We start from the raw sequence: 16,480 nt of genomic DNA, 5'->3' as shown, positions 1-16,480 counted from the left end.
GGGACTGTAGTATTTGGTAACCAGACCTCCTCATTGTTTGGTCCAAAAGTCAGCCAATCAGCATTGCTGCCCTGCCCTCACATTCCCCAGCAGAAGCTTCTTGCCTCAGATTTCCAACTGCCTTCGTGTGAGAAAGGAGTCTCCCTGAGCTCTGCTCAGTTTGCTGTTCCTGAGTGAACTATTGACCTTTTATTTCACCTATCTTTTCATCTGGATTAAGGTATTGTGTGTACCTAATTTCTTTCATAATGGCTGAACGCTCTAAAAAGAGGCTTTTCAGCTCTTGCAGATCCTGTGGAAAGGCTAGGCTTTTCTCTGAAGATCCTCACAAGGACTGCTTATATTGTCTTCATCCTAAGCATGTGGCCAAGGATTGTAAATATTGTAGAACCGTCTCTGCTAAAACTCTGAGGGACAGAGAGGCTTGTTTGCTGTTGTGGCTTCAAACGAAGAAGGCCGCATCAGGCTCAGATTCTGGGGAGGAATCTTCTAACCTAACACCGAAAAAGAGAAAGGCCTCACATTCTGAGGAAAGGGTGGAGCCTAAAAAGGTTAAATCAAAGGAGAAAGTGGCGTCATCTCTCCCTCTTACTACCCTCAAGAAGCCGTCAGGTCAGAAAGGGGCAGGGTCTGCTCCGTCGACCAGTTCCCTGGTTTCTGCTGCAAAATCTGTGGTAAAGTCTTCAGCCCCGTCGACGACCTCACCGTCGACGACGACTGTTTCGACGACGGCGGCTCAGTTGACGACAGGAACTAAGGCAGCGTCGACGACGACTACGTCGACCAGTATGACCATCCCGTCGACGAAAGGCTCAGCAACGAAGATGTCGATGACTCCGTCGACGGAGACCCCGTCGACGGCGATCCCGTCGACGATGGCTTTGGTGACGACGGCTCCGTCGACGATGGCTATGTCGTCGACGACACCGTTGACGAAGACTGGAATTTCAACGGCAAAGGCATTTAAATCACCACAGTCGAAGACTTTGATCTCTATTCGCTCTTTTCAGTCGTCGAGGGGTTCGGAGACCATAAGCAAATCTGCAGAATTCACGTCTTGGACGCAGATTTCGCCTCTACCACCATCTTCCTTACTGGAACAGGATTCAGAAGGAGAGGAGTCGTCAGGAGCGGCCTACAGCCCTTCACAACTCAGAATAAAGAGCCAGGACACAGACGAGGAAGAGGTGTTTTCCTTCAAAGAGAGAGCTCAATCTACAAGATATGAATCTTTCCAGGAAACATGTAATTATAATGAGGAAGACGAGCAACAAGAAGAGTCGCGAGAGGAGTCGCGAGAAGAGTCACTCTCCATACCTGTTTCTCTTGTCTCTGACCTGAGGTTCATGATTAACGACTATTATGGTAGTTTTCCAGAGGCAAATGCGCCTCCGTCATCTACGCCGGTGGCTACAACGCAACCTCCAAAGACCCAATCTACTCCTCATGAGCAGGTTGTGAGATCACCACCAGTGATAACAATCAGGGACGATCTAACGGATTCTGATGATGATGATCAACTTGAGGAAGGTGAGCTTGTACAAGATTCTACGGGACAGGAGTGGAATGAGTACATCTTGCCGTCGGCCCCTTCACCTACTCCGCCGCCAACCTCTTCTCCTCATCAGGACATTGGAGGGTTCCATGACATTATGGAGAAAGCAGCTAAGAGGTTTGATTTGGAAATGGAGGTTAAAGAAACGGAATGTTTCTTATATGATTTCAAAGATGACACCAGGAAATCTGCTCGCTCAATCCCGATTATCCCTCACATTTGGGAAGAGGGCCTAAAAATTTTGAAGACACCGGCTTCCATCGCGGTTTCGGTTCCTAGAATCGAAAAGAAATATAGAGCACCAGAGTCTGCTGCGGCCTGTCTAATAGGACACCCGAGACCGGAGTCGGTGGTGACGCAGGCGGCGCAGAGGAATTCAAAGAATCCAGTTGCTACTTCATTGGTGCCGCCAGACAAAGAAGGATGGAGGATGGATGGAGCCGGGAAGAGGTTTGCCGTCATGGCAGCCTCTACGATTAAAGCAGCCAATGCTATGGCCCTTATTAGCCGTTTTAACAGGCAAATGTGGTAGGATTTGGCACCCATTCTGTCTGCACTACCGGAGGATAAGAAAGAAGAGGCAGCAGCTATCCTCCGAGACGGGGCAAAGTCGGCAGTGGAATCTATTGACATTGCCATGGATGTTTCCTCTATGGCGTTCAGGCAGATGGCAGGAGCATTTTCGCTTCGGAGACAGGGTTGGCTAAAGGCAACATCCTTTCGTCCGGAGGTGCAAGCGAAGATTGTGGACATGCCATCCGATGGTGAAAATCTATTTGGAAAGCACGTAGACGAAGCACTACAGGGTATCAAATCAGACTCGGATACAGCTAGAGCGCTGGGATTCCTTCAGCAAGGACGGTTCCAGTCCTTTCGTAAAAGAGGTGCAAGGGGTCAATCTAATCAGAGGTCTTCATATCAGACCAACAGATATCAGCCTTATAACCAACAAGGATATAGGCAATACAATACAGGCAATCAGTACAGGCCCTCCAACTCCTCTTTCCAGCAGCAGTCTAGAGGCAAGTCTTCCAATAGAGGGAAGAATCAACAGTCTAACAGACTGATCTCAGGCCGGCGCTCCCCACACAGCAGATGCCGGAAAACGACCACTATCTGTCTCCATACTTCAACAATTGGATGTCCTTAAACTTCAGACAAATGGGTTTTGGACGTAATAAGCAGAGGCCATACCCTAGAGTTTGTGGAAATGCCACCAGATCACCCCCCGGTGCTCAGACACCACCAACATCGTCAGGAGCTGCAAAAGGACGTCCATTCACTATTGCAGAAGGGGGCTATAGAAGAAGTACTGCAACAACACAGAGGGAAAGGCTTTTATTGCATTTCTTTCTCATCAAAAAGAAACAAACTCTGAAGTGGAGACAGGTATTGGATTTGAGGGATCTGAATCAATACATAAAGAAAATTCCATTCCGAATGCTCTCATTGCAAGAGATCCTTCTAATGTTAAAAGAGAAAGACTACATGGCTTCATTGGATCTCATGGATGCGTACTTCCATATCCTAATTCATCAGAAGCACAGAAAGTTTTTAAGATTCGCTGTGGAGAGTCGCCATTTCCAATTCAAGGTGTTGCCATTTGGCCTAAAATCGGCCCGAGGGTGTTTACCAAATGCATGGCCCCTGTGGCGGCCCACTTAAGGTTAAGAGGGCATTGCATTTACCCATATCTGGACGATTGGCTGGTGACAGGTCCATCATTCACAGGGGCCAGAAGGTCCCTTCAGTGCTGCATCCGGCTGTTCCATCGCTTAGGCCTAAGGACCAACTTGGAAAAGTCTTCACTGACTCCAGCTCAGGGCATCCACTTCTTAGGGGCATGGATATGCACCAAGGCAGCGAAAGCATACCCGTCCGAGAAACGGATGAAGAAGATAATGGGCCTAGCAACATCCCTTCAGACAAAAAGGTTCACTTCTGTGAGGATGTACAAATCTTTGTTGGGGATGATGTCCTCTTGCATCCCACTGGTTCCAAACTGCCGTCTTCGAATGAGACCCTTGCAGGAGCATCTGGACGAGCAGTGGGTTCAGTCCAAAGGAACCTTGGAAGATCGGATTACCATCACTCACCGTATGAAGGTGGCCATGTCATGGTGGAAGGTTCAGAAGAACTTAAATCAGGGTCTGAATTTTGTACCTCCGAATCACGAATATGTGATGACGACGGACGCTTCGTTGCAAGGATGGGGCGTGCGCCTTCAAGAGCTGGAGATCCAGGGCCGCTGGTCAGAGTGGGAAGCACAGCTTCACATAAATATGTTGGAGCTCAAAGCGGTGTTTCTGGGACTCCAAGCTTTCCTGCCCAGAATCCGGGGTTCGTCGCTGCTCATTCAAACGGGCAGCACCACGACTATGTTTTATCTTCTAAAGCAAGGCGGAACAAGATCCAAACAACTTTCTGCGCTGGCGCAAAGAATCTGGAAATGGCTGATAAGCCACGTCATTTCAATTCAGGTACAACATATACAGGGCATCCTCAACACACGGGCAGATGTCCTGAGTCGCACGGCGAGTGTGACGCACGAGTGGGAACTGCACGACACTCAGCTTCACAAAGTGTTTCAAAAATGGGGCGCACCCACATTCGACTTGTTTGCAACCAGAGACAATTCGAAATGCGTCCAGTTTGCGTCCAGGTATCCTCAGCGAGATTCCAAGGGAAATGCGTTTCACATGGACTGGACGGGAATGTTCGCTTACGCGTTCCCACCAATTCCCTTAATACCGCGACTGCTTCGCAAAATGAGGTCAGTACCGTGTCATGTCATTCTGATAGCACCAGCTTGGCCGAGACAGGCATGGTTTTCAGATCTGCTGCAGATGTCAAAAGGCAACAAAGTGCAATTCCCGACATTCCAGAACCTTATTTCAATGAGCAACGGCCAGATTCTGCATCCAGACCTAGCATCGCTAAAATTACCTGCTTGGAACCTCATGAGCGGGAATTCCAAGCCTTGAGCATTCCGCAGGACTGCAGACAAATTCTATCGCAATCTAGAGCTATGTCCACCAACAAGACATACACAGCAAAATGGACTCGTTTCTGCCACTGGTGTGCCAGTCAAAATCTACACCCGTTGACGGTACCCCCTGAAGGTATTCTGCCTTACCTGTTGTCGTTATCTAAGGCAGGTCTGTCACATGCCTCATTGAAGGTGCATTTGGCGGCAATATCAAGATTCAGGAGAGTGCCAGATGAGCCGTCTCTCTGGTCTCATAGACTAATAAAAGAGTTTGTTAGAGGGTTCTTTAGAGTTTTTCCACCCATTCAGCGCCCGCCAGTGCCCTGGCACTTCAATACAGTTTTGGCGCAATTCTCGCGAATTTGCGGATTTTTTTTGTGTGTTCGCGCGGGTTTCTGCCAGTTCGCGAGGGTTTTATACAATTTCGCAAACGCAAACTTACCTGTCGGGTCGCAAGTTTTGCGAACTTGTTGTTTCTACGTGTCCAGCCTGTTTGGGACACTCTTCTTCATCACTGCCACCCTCTGTCACCACTGCCACTCTCTGACTACTCATGCCACCCTCTGGCCCACCCATGCCACCCTCTGTTTCATCACAGCACCCTCTGGTTGTCCAGTGTACATTATTGTGGCAAAGCAAAGCACACCTTCCCTGCCTCAAGTGACCTGAATTAATTTGGGGCTGATTAATGTGTCACAGAATATTTTTTTAGCTGGCACCTGCTTCCTTAGTGCTTCCTGATTAGTGATCTTTTGCACTTGCTAAGTGCTTTCATTGTTGCAAAATTAGTTACAACACCTGCCCTGCCCCAACTGACAATAATGAATTAGGGGCTGATTAATGTGTCACTGGATTTGAACTTCCAGCCTGGCTCCTGCTTGTCTCCCTTAGCTGTAATTCAGGACCTTTTGTGGCATATGTGATACTATACTGAGGGTCAGAGCAGGGTCACATAATAGTTGCAAGTAGGCAACTGAACTCTGGAGGGGCCCCTCAGGAAGCACTACAGGAAATGGCTACTAATGATGAGCTTGAACTTTTGAACCTGGTAAGTAGTTTCAGTTTTGCTAAGATCGTATTTCTGCAATTTAGCGCTTATTCGCGGGGCGCGAAGTTGAACTGGGAAGCCGCGAACTCACGCGAACAGTGCGAGCAAGCCATAAAATCCGCTGCTCGCGGATTTGCGGATTTTGCGGGAAATTCGCGAATCTCGCGGATTGCGAATTTACCGAAAATCCGCGAGCGGAACGGATTTTCCGCCCATACTTAGCGCTCTTACATCGGCAAGGAGGGTTAGCGAAATTCAAGCCTTTTCGGTGGAAGAGCCTTTTCTTCAATTTCGCCAGGACAGGGTTGTATTACGGACAAATCCTACATTTATACCCAAGGTCCCTACTTCTTTTCACTTCAACGAACCAATTATTTTGCCTACTTTCTTCAGCAATCCCTCATCTGAAGCAGAAAGAGCGTTGTATTCTTTGGACATAGCTAGAAGTTTAAAGTTCTACATTGAACGAACAAAGACATTCCGCAAATCCAAACAGTTATTTATTGCATTTGAAGGACAAAGGAAAGGGCTTCCTCCGTCAAGACTGAGTATTGCCAGATGGATATCATCGGCTATCATGAAATGTCATGAAAAAGCGGGAAAGCCACTTCTTTCCAGAGTGAAGGCTCATTCCACAAGGAAGATGGCAACATCAATGGCCTTGTTTGCAGGAGTGTCGCTGCCCGACATCTGCAGAGCGGTGACGTGGAAGAGTGTGCATTCATTTATGAAGCACTACTGTCTGGACACTGCGTGGAAAGAGGACACGGCAGTGGGACAAGCTGTTCTGAAACGTCTATTTCAATAAGGTATACTTTGGTTATCTGGTAATATTCTATACAGTGCATTTATATATATATATATATAGATATATATATAGATATATATATATATCTATATATATATATATAAAATATGCTATCGTTATAGATGGTTTTATTATGTTTTCTTTCAAGAACTTGCACAATATGGTATAAAGGGGAATTTGGTTTTTATTCCTGTCTGACCTGTGTATTTTAAGATCCTATTCTAACATTGCTTCAGCTGCAGAACTTCCTTCTGGGTTCTATCCTGGAAACGCTGCAGGTTTTGTGAGCACTACTTACTACTCTGATACAAGCATGTGAATCTATGAAAGATGTAATGCTGGAGAAGGAATTAGTTACTTACCTGTACACTATAGTTCTCCAGTATTATCTTTCATAGATTCACATGCGCCCGCCCACCTCCCCGTTTCTAGCCAGAACCTGTTTTCTCGGTATTTATCCATGTCTCTCACTCGGGGACGGAAATCTGAGGCAGGAAGCTTCTGCTGAGGAGTGTGAGGGCAGGGCAGCAATGCTGATTGGCTGACTTTTGGACCAAACAATGAGGAGGTCTGGTTACTAAATACTACAGTCCCTATGGGCTTTTCTATGCAGTTTTCTTCTCTATGATACTGCTTTGTTCATTCTGTTACCGTGAGACTCCCACCATAACGACGGGGAAGATACAAACATGTGAATCTATGAAAGATAATACTGGAGAACTATAGTGTACAGGTAAGTAACTAATTCCTTTTGTATTTTAAAAGTTAATAATAAACGTAAAAAATTGATTGAACTTTTTTTACTGCATTTTATTGACTTTGCATAAAACATACAGTGCAAACGATCTGGTCCTCATACAGCTTTACATCAAGGAATATACAAAAGGGTATATCAATCAGAAACACAATGAGGCCAATACCAGACATAATAATGGATTCCACGTTGACATAGTCGGTCTACTGGTATAAACGCTTCAAACAATGGCCAACCCACGTTCACTCCAGTGGTTCAGAGCCACTGTCGGTCCCTGAGACATCACCCTCCTTAAACCTAATAAGTAGTTGGGCCCATAGCATTATCTCGTCAGCTGCTCCCTCATCTGTAAGTGTTGCCCTTCCCCCACTAAATTAGATCCTTCAAACAAAGTTTAAGACCTGGGACCCTCGACCCCAAACACCTAGTAGCCACTCAGCGCTTGGCCAACAATATAGCCAATTGAGACAATTTATAAGTGATTTTCGACTTTTTGGTCTGGTTACCGCTCCCAGAAAACAAGCAAGTGGTGTTCTAGGCATCAGCAGGCCAGTGGCTTTCGGTATAAATGGTAGGACCTCTCCACAATACTCCTAAACCCTGGCCACATTCCCAGGCCAGATGCTGAAAAGTAGCACCAACTTCCCCGCGTCTAGAACATTTCGCTGCCCTACCAGGATACATTTTAATTACATTTATGGGGAGAGATATAAGTGTGGTATAAGAAGTGAAAATACAAATATTAAAACTGTTATTGCACAACACTGCGCACACCAGTACCTCTGCTTTCTCTCAAACTGGATCCAAAATAAGTAAGCACAGATCCAAGTCCCACGTCCCAAGAGCTGTAAACTGTTTGTGCCCCATTTCACCCCTTAGGTCTCTGTTGAAGAGAGTGATCAGGTGTCTGCCCTTTCCCCACTGGAGAAGACAGTCAAGCACCCTGGAAAGCTTCAGAGCATCTGGAAAATCCGTCCAAACCTCCCACGCAACACTTTCCAATTTGGTAAATTGCAGGAAGTGAGCATGATTGATCTCAAATGTGTCCTGGGCCTCCTAAAATGTGATCAACGATGCTCTAGAGTATATATCCACCACAGCCTGGCATTTGCTCCTCCGCCACCGCGCCATGGACATGTCAGCATCTATATTTCTAAAGGGTGCCAAGTCCCACAGCATTAGCTCCATACTGAAGTGGGCTTTAAATGAATTATTTAATATTCTTTTAGTTTGATGCTTTAATATGCTGTGACTTCTTATTTTATTAGCTCTAAGTTACAATTTAATATTTAACATTAGTTTACACTTTTATATTAAATGAATAATAACCTTTAATAGTTTTCCCCTTCATCTCCCATAGGGAGATTTAAACCTAAGTGTGAGAAGTTACTCTACACTCGTAATACTATGAATAGGCCCTAATATTTACAGTCCGGACATGGTTTATGTAGGAAATGTCACACAGTAAACTCTGAAAAGAATATAAAAAGCCTATTTCACCTTATCTAGCTTACAAATAACACAAAGGACTAGCTTGTAGCATAATATCTGTCAGAGGAGGTGTCAGGTTTAAAAGGAAAATTATTTCCATGTACTTCCTACAAGACTAGGTACTGGAACAAATGCTCCAGCCATTTGATACTCCACGGTAACCTGGGGAGCAGAGTTATGGGCCTAGGGCACAACAGACATGTTTCCAGTCACACTTGGGCCTCAACACAGGCTGAGTCAGTGCACCAGCCTGGCTTCAAGAAGCTGATTGGAATAAATAGAAACTTCCATATGAGATTGGGAGTATTTGGGAACATAGAAAGGCTGAAAGCAGGGATACTAACAGGAGAGCAGTTTCGTATGCAGAGCAGCGCATAGTAAACACTTAAGCTTGGCAGGCGTTTAAAATGTTACAATAATTGGTAATCATTATTGACCATTATAAAGAAATCCTCCAGCACTTAATGACCAGACCGAGGCCGATAGCAAAAGCAATGGCCTGTAGCCTGTCCATTCATTATCACAGAGGAAAAAAGTTTTTTTCGACCAAAATGCCTGTTAGAAACCTGGTTAATGAAGCATCCGTCATGGATGTGCCTGAAGGATCAGTGCCATTGGTGATCACTTATTCCCCGGATTGATCATCCACTGTCACCTTTGGGCCTTCAACTGAACCAAGCTAAATATACACGCAATTTAATTTCGCTTTGCTGTAGCCAGTAAAACCTTGGTAAAGGCAGACTCGCGTTAGGCCTCATTTCTTGATCACCCTATTTGAAGATTCAGGTGACCCGTGATTTTACTACTAAACAGTTTCAGCTTTGGTAATGTTTTCCACGATCAGAGCTTCGTTCTCCTGGTTAAAACCGGATGTCCTTATAACGAATAATTACCATTATGGACACTCACGTTATGTGACTTTACATTGTCTGCAGCAATTTTTTTAGTTTAAAAGTTCACAGTGAACATGGTAAAGCAATCTGCTTTTATCAGTGTGACAATGCAAATATCAAGAAAGCTGTGCCTGATTCCTAGCCAATGATGGCTACCCTTGAGGAATGAGACAGCCAGACTATTTGATGCCAAATGTAATGAAGTGCATACCACAGGCTTTTAGCCTAAACTTGACATTACACCTCTTTTATCTTTTTATAATCTAAAAATGGGTTATTGTTCTTTTAGTTGTTTTTAAACTTCTGTAGTTTTTTCTTTTCACATTCCCTTCCACGCCCACTCTCTGAGAGAGTTACCTTAGTGAGTTGTTCAGTACTTCAAGAAGGCAGGATATTAGCCAGTTTTTAAGGACACCAAACCTTCTTTACCAAGGCATATGTGCTTAATGTTGGACAGATGGGCTCAAAGGGGCAGAGTGATGCGCTCTGCATTTGAGATTGAGATCATGAATGTACATAAGGGATATTATGAAAGAAAAGAGGTGAGAGGGTCCTATCCATGTTTTTATGTTGGTTCAGCCAGGTTGTTGATACCTTGTTGATACTTTGGGACGTTTTGTATCTATGTCATGTTCCACCCAGTGAATCTCTTACCAGGCTTGGGAACCAGCCTGGCAGGAGCTCAAGCTCATATGAGCAGTGAATGACCGAGAATGGAATATTGCTAATAATAGAATTTGAAAGGATGCAACAACTTTACTATCAACAATTAAAGGAAAAATGACGTTTTTTTTCTCCAGATTTCGTTCTGGATCTCTCTTAAGTGAGTTGACAAAAATTGGTATTGTCAGTGATACAATGCAAACACAATTGTTTCATTTCACTCACTGCTGGAGTTTATGTCTCGACTCTAAACGCCCCTTCTGACAGGAGGACATTTTATACTCTGGTGTAAGATTGCATGTGCTTTAAGTTCACCTGTAATTGCAATCATCTATAGTGTTTGTGAATTATTTTATTAGTCATCAATAGTGTTTTAAAATTAATATTATTTGGAGAAGCTTGTGATTTTAGCAAACCAGGGAAAGGTACATAACCTGCCAAGATGGAAGATCAGAGGTTCTTGAGCTTATTGTATAACAAATAATGTATCCTTGTTAGAACATATCTCTTGCTGTTTTGGGAAAGATAAAGCCTACATCTCGCAAGTATCAAAGTAGGGAACTGCTCGGGTAAATCGGTAACTAAGGGTGGAAATGCAAATGTACCATAAATGGCCCCACTTCCCTTCACATAACTCAGAGGTTAGCACTATTAATTGGGGGGATTAGTACTCCCTGTTAACATGCACTTGGGGACTTTTTTGGCGGGAATCCATGTTCCTGGGCCCATTCTCTCGTTTTTCAAGGGCTACAAGTGCTAGTGTATTTAGTGATTATGCAGGATACCGCCTATTGACTCACCAGGAATAGCTATTTTAAAGGGTCCAGATTACTGTTGAAAGTAATAGGGTTTCTACAGTCTGATGTATCATAATAGTGTAAACAGAAAACAATAAAGTAGATGTTCAACCACTGATATAACTTCTAAGAGGAACTGGAATTTATTTGCAGGTGGGGAATACAAGGCAGTTAAAATAGTGGAGATATGTAATTTTCTAACTTATTTTGTTTATATATAAACAAACCTTTATTTTGCCATTGAGCCCGTATAAACTGATAACATATGGCCAACTGTGCAGCTGTAGTCTGCTGCCTTTGGTGGTAGTCCAGTTTACCATAATCATTTTACCTATAGCTGGGTCTGGTGGCTCAGTAGACTAATGTGCCCACTATAGGGGCCTTTGTTCAACCTCATGGCCACAGGTTCATATCCCAGTGGGTCCACTCAGTCTTTTATCCTTCTGAGGTCGATAAATTGAGTACCATTGAGTTGGGTAAAAATAAACATCTTTCATTCAGTGCCATGATACCAGTTTAGGTGAACGTGCGCTATACAAACACTTATTTTATGTTATGTAATGAGTGAGAGGTGCCAGACAGAGGAATGTAATATACCTTGTTTGGAAATTATAGGCCTGATTCACTCTTTGATGTACAGAACTCTGCCTGTCATGGTGGCAGATGACATTACCACCCTGATGGACAACCATCTTTCAGATTTAGAGATGACTTACAGCCCAGTTGCCATCTCTGTACATTGAAAGGCACCACTCTCACTTCTGTTCCCTTCAGTGTTCAAAATGTTTGGTGGACATCTGCCATCATTTTTTACATCTTTTCACCAAACCTTTTCCAAAGTTTTTGTTTTCGGAAAAAAAGTTGCACAGTAGTTTCTGAAAAGCAAATAAACTAATGACCTCCACACCCTGGTTGTATCAGGTTTCAGGCATCAGGTTTTTTTTCGGTCCCTGTCCGCCACGTTTTTTGTGGGGATGATGGACAGAAAAATAAAGACATTACATCATCCACCCTCATCCAACTGACCCTACTTCATCTAAATGTAGCAGATGGGCCTAAGTTAAGGTGGGTAGGGAACTCCAGAGCATATGTAACGGAGTACCCTATCCACCCTGTTCGCCAAAATGTAAATAAGGCTCTATAAGTTTGTTCCTCTGTCCTAGTGTTATAGAATCTATGGATGCAAGGCTTGGTCACTAAGTTGAGCAGAGACTCTGCAGCATAGTTCCCAGCTGAAAGATTCCTAATAGTTTCACATTCACACAGATATCAATTCAATTGCTAGTACACAGATTGCCTGAGATGGGTTTTGGAAAAGGATGTCCTGCCCTATTCTTTATAGCCCATGGAGATCACTTGACCAATACCCATTTTATCAATGTCTCATTGAAAAATCGTCCCTCCATGGACTGCAAGGCTGGGATTTAACCAAAATAGAAGATGCATTCATTGCTGGCCAATTAGTTGAATGTTCACATTGCAAATAGGAGTGTTTACTCTATTCTAGACGCTTTAACATGCTTCCAGCATGGAGCACTGTGCCTGGCTTGCTATCTGCCGTTTCCTTAAGAGCTCTAAGTAAGGTCCTAACTGTGATGGTCACCCTCATATCGAATAAACACTTTGAGCCTGATTATGAGATCGGACGGACCACGAGCGACAGCCTGTGGGTCACGGTCCATCCGGCATCGGGTGCTGTGGTCCGACATTATGATGTTTGGCGTTCAGAGGCAGCGCGCAGAGAGCCCAAACAACACTTTCGACTGGCTCAAGGAGCCCGTTAAATCGTAGATCACAACGTAATACCCTACAATGGGGGGGGGCCTGCTCAGGCACCGCCGTAGGGATTACAATGGCCCATTCAACTGCCTTTTCATGGCGGCCTGACCACCATGAAAAGGCAGCTGGAAAGGGAATTTGAGGGTCTCTAGCAAACATCCATGCATTGTGTTCCAGCCACCGCCTAGTCATGGATGTTTGCCAACATCCATTTGCCCATTGTGGCTTGTGCTTTTCAGGGCGCAGCACAAGCCGCATTGGAAAAAGATATGATTCCGACCGATGGGACCTCTGACTACTTGTTGGTTGGTCCAAATTCCTGCATATCAAGTTTCTACATCAAGTCTACAGCAGTCCTAAAAAGTATTTGAAATATATATTGACGACAGATTCCCTCTTTGCGAGATGTGGCAATCTTGACGTAGATTTTATACTTCTAGCATGGGCTTGCCCGCTGCTCAGAAGGTACTGGTGTAAAGTGTTATAGGTAATAAAACAGAGATGAGAGACAAGTTGTTTTTTTGCATAAAAGACAAGGTTGTCTAGGAGTATGTTTAGAGAGGGTGACAAATACTTAGCATCTAGATAGCTTGGAGCCATGATATGAGCATGATGGTGTTTTTAATGTGGATTGTTTTTGTAGCCCCTGTGTGACTATAAAGTGATCTGGTGTGCTGCTGAGGAGGCAAAGGCTCATCAGATATATGGCTTAGAGTCACATCATGGACATGATGACGTCAGAGGTTGTGTTTAGCGAGTACGGTTGGTGCGACAACGGGGAAGAAGCATGAGCAGAGACCCTGCAATTATTCTACTAACATATACATAGCAAATCACACAGCAAATCATTTAGTTAGGCTGTAGACTTTGATGGAAGTCCCTATAAAATTAGATAAGTAAATATCCTGGCATTGCTTACACTACTTTTGGCGTTCACAGAAAGGAAATAAGACAAGCAGAACCAACCTGCTAAGCAAAGTCACCTGGGACCCTTGCTCACAGGGAACTATGCCCCCTGGGAATGCAGTCACCACTCGTTCATTGTCTTGGTATTAGCGAACATCCCATAAGGCTGGCAGTACAAAAGTACTTTCCACATGTAGACTGGAGGGATCTGGGTCCAGGTTTCGAAAAGTGCTCAACAGAATCGTGCAGAAGCAACGAAAGGTTGAAAGAAAGCAAAGGAATCGGACCATAAGAGAGGGGACAGAGCAGAGCTGGAGACTAGAGAAACAAGGGAATGCAAGCTTTTTTAAAGAAGATGGGTAAAAGAGAAGGGGAGCAAAAAAGTCAAAGAGAAATGCAAGGGGAAAATTGGAGCTAAAGAGAGACTGGGGAGAGAATTGAATGATGGGAGAGTGAGATATTGTACAGGTCCAAACAATTCTTTAGCATAACTGCTGTCTTTTTGTTCGGTCATGATGAAGCCACGGCTCTGAGCCGAGAAGAGAGAGAAATTAATTTACACAGCAATGATTGCATTTAGGGCTTAATGGTGAAGAGAGACAAATTGGAAGTGGATTAATGGGAAGGAACTGGTGTGCAAAAAAGAAGACTCACTGGACTGAGAGAAAACACCAAAATCGTAAAGGTTGGTGGGAAAGAGTCATAGAATTCTAGAATTCATAAATTCTACCCATCCATGAACCCTAAAAAACACTTTCTTCACCTAAATCCCACCATCCCTGAATCCTTAAAAACTCTCACAAGCCCTAAACTCTGCCCATCCATAAATCCTAAAACTTCTCACCACCCTTAAACTTCACACATCCCTGAACCCTAAAAACACAACTCACATCTAAAATCCATCACCATCCCTAACTTCCACCCATTCCTGAGACATAAAAAAACTTGCACTACCCCTACACTTCAGCCGTCCCTGAACCCTAAACCCCTTTCTATACACAAACTCCAATTATCCTTGATCCCTAAAAACTACTCATCACCCTAAACATTACCCATCCCTCAACCCAAGCACCCCACACTAGTTCTAAACTCCACAAAAGTGTCTTGAAATTTGAATGTGTCATTAGAATTATCTTTCTTCTAAAAGGATTCCTTTATTTTTCGGTATTTTTTGTCCTTATCCTTAAAGTTGGTTTTCCATGATTTGGTTTCTTCCAGTGGTGTTTTCTGAGTTTTCGTTTTTCCATTAATTCACATGCATCACCCAAATATGCCTTTGAGGTGAATACAACGTGGATTTTGGTGCTTACTGCACCAAAATATGCATGTAAGGTAAATACTGGGTATTTAAATATTGTGAGGTTTGAACCAGTTTTATTATCACAAACCCCATAATTGTGATGTGTGATAAATGGAGTTGTAAAGCAGTTGCACTAATTTTGATAAGTTGTGAAATAGCCATTGCCTGCCTCACTTCTCTGCCTGTTACCTTGCCCCGAACAACATTGTGGACTTACCTTAGTCCCCAGCTCTGTATGTACTGCACCCTTCCTGTCTCTCTTTGACAATTACTGGCATCATTAGAATTGTAAAATATCTTTTGGTACATCTGTTATGAAGTCATATGCTGTATTTGTTGAACGATCAGCCTCTTTAACAGTGCTGTCCGTTCCAAGTTACTATATTGTAGAATAAAACAAAACACCTGTCCATGTTCACCACACCAAGACTTTTCACTATAAACAGAAAAACTGATCCTCGTTGCAAGTTTAGTGCGAAATTCCTACCCCTGTGCAAACAGGAGTTTGTGTGGTGATTGTAATTAAAAGTTATGTGATAATTAACACAACAGATTTCCGCTCATAGAGTTCGGCCGGTCAAACCTGCCGAATTTAAGGGTGTCAGTGTGCTTGCTTGGAAAAAAGGCAAAACATGCAAAATCTGGCGATTTTAAATGCCAGTTCCTCATGCTATGCCTCCTTTTTTAGTTGAAAACTTCGAAGAGGAGGTATTTAGCACAGCCGGTAAATACCTCATCCCGGGGTAATGTCTGCGAATCTCATACGAAACCTATATAATATTTGTATGCAAATTTGCTGCAAGAAATCTATCAACATGACAGGTGTATGTATTTCGTTATGGTTTGGTCGTGTGTACTTTTTCATTTATCTGTCTTATACCTCAAACTGCTTTTGTATAAAGTTGTGCCAGCGTACACGGAGTTATGCTATAATGTGTTTCTAATGCTAGAATTGAGAGAGTTATACTATAAAGTGTTTCTAATGGTAGAAGTTGAGAGAGTTGTGCTATAAAGTGTTTCTAATGCTAGAAGTTGAGAGAGTTATGCTATAAAGTGTTTATAATGCTAGAAGTTGATAGGGTTATGCTATAAAGTGTTTCTAATGCTAGAAATTGCTATAGGTATGCTCTAAAGTGTTTCTAATGCTAGAAGTTGAGAGAGTTATGCTATAAAATATTTCTAATGCTAGATGTTGCTATAGTTATGCTATAAAGTGTTACTAATGCTAGAAGTTGATAGAGTTATGCTATAAAGTGTTTCTAATGCTAGAAGGTGATAGAGATATGCTATAAAGTGTTTCTAATGCTAGAAGTTGCTATAGGTATGCTCTAAAGTGTTTCTAATGCTAGAAGTTGAGAGAGTTATGCTATAAAATGTTTCTAATGCTAGATGTTGCTATAGGTATGCTATAAAGTGTTTCTAATGCTAGAAGTTGAGAGAGTTATGGTATAAAATGTTTCTAATGCTAGATGTTGCTATAGGTATGCTATAAAGTGT

General features: G+C 43.3%; 1 pseudogene; it reads left to right on the top strand.

Annotated features, from left to right (window-relative positions):
* Positions 1-248: 248 nt before the first annotated feature.
* LOC147718485 (uncharacterized) overlaps positions 249-16,480 on the top strand; it is a 100,393-nt pseudogene continuing 84,161 nt past the window's right edge.

This window comes from Lissotriton vulgaris, chromosome 4_1 (assembly GCF_964263255.1).
Source record: "Lissotriton vulgaris chromosome 4_1, aLisVul1.2, whole genome shotgun sequence".
Taxonomy (NCBI): domain Eukaryota; kingdom Metazoa; phylum Chordata; class Amphibia; order Caudata; family Salamandridae; genus Lissotriton; species Lissotriton vulgaris.
This window is presented reverse-complemented; position numbering and strand designations above follow the sequence as displayed.